At 34.4% G+C, this 6,059-nt stretch overlaps 1 long non-coding RNA gene across 1 annotated transcript; it reads left to right on the top strand.

Moving 5' to 3' along the window:
- LOC117322146 lies at nucleotides 1-5,774 on the top strand. Its single transcript, XR_004531465.1, has 4 exons — nucleotides 1-221; nucleotides 2,397-2,554; nucleotides 3,357-3,480; nucleotides 4,263-5,774. It is a non-coding gene; the product is annotated as an uncharacterized LOC117322146 (long non-coding RNA).
- Nucleotides 5,775-6,059: the final 285 nt, after the last annotated feature.

Genomic DNA, 6,059 nt, shown 5'->3' with positions numbered 1-6,059 from the left:
GGGTTTCGACATCTTATGCAAGCAGGTGTTTATATTATATTTTTATCCTTACATGTTAATGATACGTATTTTGGTATTTTCCGAAAATGCTATTTATAATTCACTTGGAAATACCAAGATTTTTTTTATCTTTATATACTTGTAGTTGGTGCTTTTCTTCATTTCAAGCTACAGGACTTGTTTCATTGACGTACATTTGAGAGCAACCTAACTGGCTTCAGGTAAATACATTTGTTTATATGTATATATATGTATACACTTAAATTGTCATTTTCCTTTAAAATATCGAAAGCGACTATTTTAAAGGTATATATAAACCTGTTCAGTTTGATTGGGAAGTCGACAGTTGATCTTATTTTCTAAAATACATTTTGCCTGGTCAGAGCAAAACAAAAGTGACCTTGTAAAGAGATTTTCTTCATCGATATATATCATGGATTCTAATTCTGTATAATAGATTTATGTAAGGAATAAAACTCTATTTTACGTTCCACTATAATTTGTTATGCAATATTGACTTTCAGTGCAGTGATCATTCCAATATCGTACAAATTTCTAGGTTGAGATATAAATTTTGTGTATTTAGGCCCATGCGATATCACCCTGATCAAACGTACCAGCACATAATGTGATAGGGACGATAAACGTGTTGGAATTTAATATACAGTAGTTACAGGTAATTGCGATGATACGAGGATATAGCATGTAGAAGGATCATTTCATTGCCTTTAAGTGTCGTGTTTTTGATCTTCAGTCACAAGGGGAATATGTAATCATGTGTTTGACATTGTACACGCCCACGTATGTAAACACCGGTGAGGTAGGATTTTATAAATGTTTATGAACAGTGACTGGACAGATCAACAAAGAACGATCTCATACCAAGGCCTTGTTTCTAAGCAGTTCGATGAATCTGTGTCTACAATCTAAGCGTGTCGTCATCGATATAAATTTTTACATAAATTTCTGGTTCTAAATATACGGTGTGATTTTCCATTTCTATTATTTGGGATTTCTTGTCTATATTTAGAACGGCGTCCACCCTGCAATATACATGTTCAGGGTATTCCATTATAGCGATATACTACTTTTAAAACTATGCTATGCCAAATATCAATATTTTGGCCACAAAAGGTCACAGGTCAAACTGCTCATCAACTATATTCGTTATGATTCATCATGTATTTCAATAAAGCGATTCTAGACATAAAGAAAATTCCAGGAAGTCTCAAATTTTGAGAAATCTATTTTTGTCTAATGTATATATTTAGAACTTGGGGATTTTCGATTGGTTTAAATTGGTAATGTATTCAAATCATTACCTGAGGGTACGTAAACAGACTTCATGCAGATATTATCTATTCTCAAGATATGTCAAATGTAAATTTTATATATAGCTACATGCATATAACTTGCGTACCACTTAACGTTACAGTGAACTATCACGCTTTGTAGAGAAACACGATGTACCCTGTATGACGCCCCAATAATTACACTGAACTTGTCAGGAGGTGTTCTGCAGCCCTGCTATCAGAAACCATAATTAGGGGGATTTAGGGTTACGTAATCATAAATACCCTTGCTATGGTGAGGAAAAACACAGATCAGATCCAAACTTTTAATATAAAACTGGACACTGGTCAGAGATAGGTCCACAGCTACACAAATACTACTGACTGCCTGACTGACCACTCAAGATAACAAGATATGAATTGATCATTTAAAAACTTTCAGCAATCCCTGCAATCCTGTTAAGTACTTACGTACAGTTTGTATCTACATACATATAATTTGCGTTAACACAATTAATGTTACAGTGAACGTAGAGAAACAAAAGAAAGTAGTTTTAATGTTTTTCCCGAACCGTTCTTACATTCTCGTATAACATGCTTTGTTTGCGGGAAAGTAGGTCGTGAGCGTAGCATTTACACTATCGAATGAAACACCCTCTGACAGATTAGATTCTCGAAAAGGTTTTAGTATTAAGGCGAATCATGTTGTTGTTGCGGGGCCGCGGTGGCCGAGTGGTTAAGGTGTCCCGACACTTTAACACTAGCCCTCCACCTCTGGGTTGCGAGTTCGAAACCTACGTGGGGCAGTTGCCAGGTACTGACCGTAGGCCGGTGGGTTTTCTCCGGGTACTCCGGCTTTCCTCCACCTCCAAAACCTGGCACGTCCTTAAATGACCCTGGCTGTTAATAGGACGTTAAACAAAAACAAACCAAATCATGTTGTTGTTTATATGTCCGGATTTTCAATTATCAATTATATACCAAACACTGATTCGTTATTTTTTTTTTACTTTTATATATTGTTATCGTATTATGCAAAGACCCGTATATATAACACAATTTGTAGAAATCATCATTTACGACAAATTTCCCTCGTGATTTCAGTATCAACAGTATGTCTCTTAGTACACCCGGATCACTGCTTGGTGTCGAAACAGCCGGTACACAGATCGACAGGGTAAACAGATGTCTGAGTGAAAGGAGACCAGGTGACATGATTAGGATAGCGCGTATAGGATTTCTACACTACGCCATTTACATAGGTAAATTATTTATAAAATACAAAATGAAGGTATTTAAGCAAATAATAGAATAATAACTTTTGAACGAAGGCAGCTAAATACTTATCTTTGCGTTTTAAAGGTTCACTTATATTCAACCAGTAATAGTGTTTTGCGTTCCAAGGCTAATTCCGCGCTGTCAATGAGACCTTTTTTTTTATGTGACGTTACGATTATAGTCAACCATTTCTAGTAAAACTAAATGTTGCGTAGAAATTGCAAGTTGCATTGATCCAATCGGGTTTTTCAATCCGGTTGCACGAAAATATTCGTTCGATATAGTGACATCACAAAAAAAAAAAAAAAAACAACCAACAACAACAACAACAACAAAACAAAAACGATGTCAGGGACAATTTCATGAATACTGTTCTTCATATCACTACACCAATAGGAATTATATGAGAATTATGATCTGGTTACTTTATTAATTGTTTTGTAAAGTTATATAGTGACGATGTAAAGTAAATGGACATATGATATAATATAAACACGATGTTATATATTTCAATGTTTCGCAAACGAGTACCTAACGATAGTCAACAAAACGGATTGGTATCGTTCGTGATAAGAAACTAAATTAATTAACTAAGTCAATCTACATATGTATACCATGAAATTATAACACTTTTTAGGGAAGAACTGGAAGGTATCATGTTGACTGCTTTGCAAGACGATTAATGTGGACTACCTTTCAAAATATCTACAGCACTTGCTTTTGTTTTAATGCCACTCAGTAAGTTATATGAAAAACACTCAACTATGCATTACATCCTTGTTACAGGAAATAACAAGATCGTCGATTTCGTTGATACTAAAGGTGGTGGTGAGGTCAGTACACGTGATCTGTATGACACTGTTGGTAGCAGTGCATGTGCAGTCGACAATTACTTGGATAAGAAGCTAGGGTGGTATGTATATATATATGCTTTATTATCCTTTAAAAACTATTTCACGACACAGGAAAATAGATTCTTCTGAAGAGGAAACGGACAAAATATTTTGACGAGTGCCAAGACAGGATTTTAAAAGTTGGACAAAAGCATTATCTACTCTTTCATTTCATTCCTCTGACCGAAGCATTTTCTACCCTTTCATTGCATTCCTCTTACCAGTCTGGGAGTTTATGGTAAACCATAACCTTTCAAAAAGTATGGCTAACCATAATGCGATTCCAAATTTTCCAGCCGATTATAGACACGAAAAATAACAAAAGAACCAGCTTATCCGCAAATTTAACCAGACATACGGTACATTACCTAGAAATCGCATGTAAATACAGCTGGATTGATCTACTGAGAATGCAAGATGAAAAAAAATTGTATATAACACGACACCCTTTTAAGGGCTGAGACAGGATGCATCTCAATCTTCCAGGGAAGCCTTTAAATTTTAAGAAACGCACGATGATTGCCGAGATTTCTTTGCTCTTACCTGACTGGCCTTCATATATGTGTACTCTTGAAATTGCATCTAATCAATGAAATTCATTATTGGCGTATCCTGTTGGTATTGAAGACGTGTTGATACATCTGTATTTGGATATTGCCGATATTGACGGTATTGCATTGCTGTGAGTCGGTATTCTGGATATAATAAATATATTTGATGTATTCTGACACCATATTCTAACGTACGAATAATCCTTTTACAAACACTAGTAATTTCAAGAGGCCATTTTCATTTTCAGTCACTATTCAGAAGACGAGATTGTGCAGAGGGCATGGATGGAAACACTGCAAAAACATACATACAAGCTTGGAACATACAACTGTGAACATTTTGCAACATGGTGTCGGTACGGGATCAAATACTGTCGCCAGCCGTGTTTAGTGGCTGCCAGCCTCGGAGTGAATAGATCATAGATTTATTCTCGGACCTTTCACCACTGTGAAAAACTGCTCAGTTTGACTTAATCTATAAGTCGATCAAGGAATCTCAAGCGATACGAATCTGGTGAAAACCAATAAGCAACAAAAGAATTGTCTAAGCATAATGTCGTTCAGGAAAACACTACTTAATATCAGAGATAGCAGTTGTGAGAAAATGTTTGAAGTAACAGAAAAATATGTATCTGATATTTAGTGAAAATATATGTACAGCAAGAGTAATCCTAGTAAATAGAAATGCAACTTCATTCAATTGATCAGATGTGTCAGTAGGTAGGGATATCGATAGGTGACACTCAGTTTGGCTTTAAGAGAAATATGTCAACAGTTGATGCTTTATTTGCTTTTCAGACTTTAATTAGTAAGACACTTAGAAACAAAAAGAAATTCTATTGCTGTTTTATAGACTATAAGAAGGCATTTGATTTTGTTAACAGACAGAATTTATTATTTAAACTAATTAAAGAAGGCGTGACTGGTAAAATGTTGACTATCATAGGTCTTTGTACAATGATGTGAAATATTGTTTGCAACATAATATCATGACAGAGTTTTTCAATTTCAAAAACAGATTATTTCAAGGGGAAAGTTTGTTAAACAGTCAATACAGATAAAACTTAGGTGTTAGTTTTTAGAAATGGGGGGTGGGGATTAAGGACAAGCAATAAATGGTTTTATAATGGCCATGAACTGGAAGATGTTGATTACTTTAATGACTTGGATGTCTTGTTACATTTCAACAGAAAACTCAGGAAAAAAAAAAACAAGAAAAAATACTATTAGCCGAACAAGGTAAAAAGGCACTTTCCGCTGCAAATATAAATATTTGCGGAAAACATAGACCAATTGTAGTCAGATTTATCATCTTATAAAAAATCTAAGTACTAATATTATATAATTGATTGATCATATTCCTTATCTAAACCATGTACACCAAAACTAGCAGACATCTGATGCCAAGGAATCATACCATAAGTCTCTTCTATGTTCTGTATTGATAAAAACCAAAAGGATTTAGCATTCCCAGAAATGATGCAAAATTGTTTCCCTACTATCAAAACAAAATGTACATCTCTCTGATGCTACTAACGGCACAGCATTAGTTTGGTATTGGTATATATATATATATAATTCTATGTAACATTTTGAATTGAAAGTTTTGTAATTTTGTCTCGTCTGTAATACTTCATGGGAGTAAAGAGAAATGTCTCCATGTTTCCAGAGGTATTTCACTTTGCAACAATTTCTGCTATTTCAATTGCCTGGTTGCTGGCAATCTTTTGATTGAGTCAATAAACAAATTGTGAAAATTCTTTGCTACTTTGTGCAGATACACACACAATTAATAAACAGCACTGAATATTAATATTTCCTATGTATAGGATGATCACTTGACACCTTTGTATTCTGTAAAAAAAATCCCAAAGCATGTTTTGCCTTTGAATTCATCATAGGATAACAGTCTATTATTATCAGTAAACTTGTCTTTAATAAAGTATATACCTCGATCACTCCATCTTCTCTAGAAGACAAAATATCATTCACTTTGATATTATTTATTATTGTTATTAAATAATGGTTAAGAGGATGATGTGTGT

Source organism: Pecten maximus, chromosome 2 (assembly GCF_902652985.1).
Source record: "Pecten maximus chromosome 2, xPecMax1.1, whole genome shotgun sequence".
NCBI lineage: Eukaryota > Metazoa > Mollusca > Bivalvia > Pectinida > Pectinidae > Pecten > Pecten maximus.
This window is presented reverse-complemented; position numbering and strand designations above follow the sequence as displayed.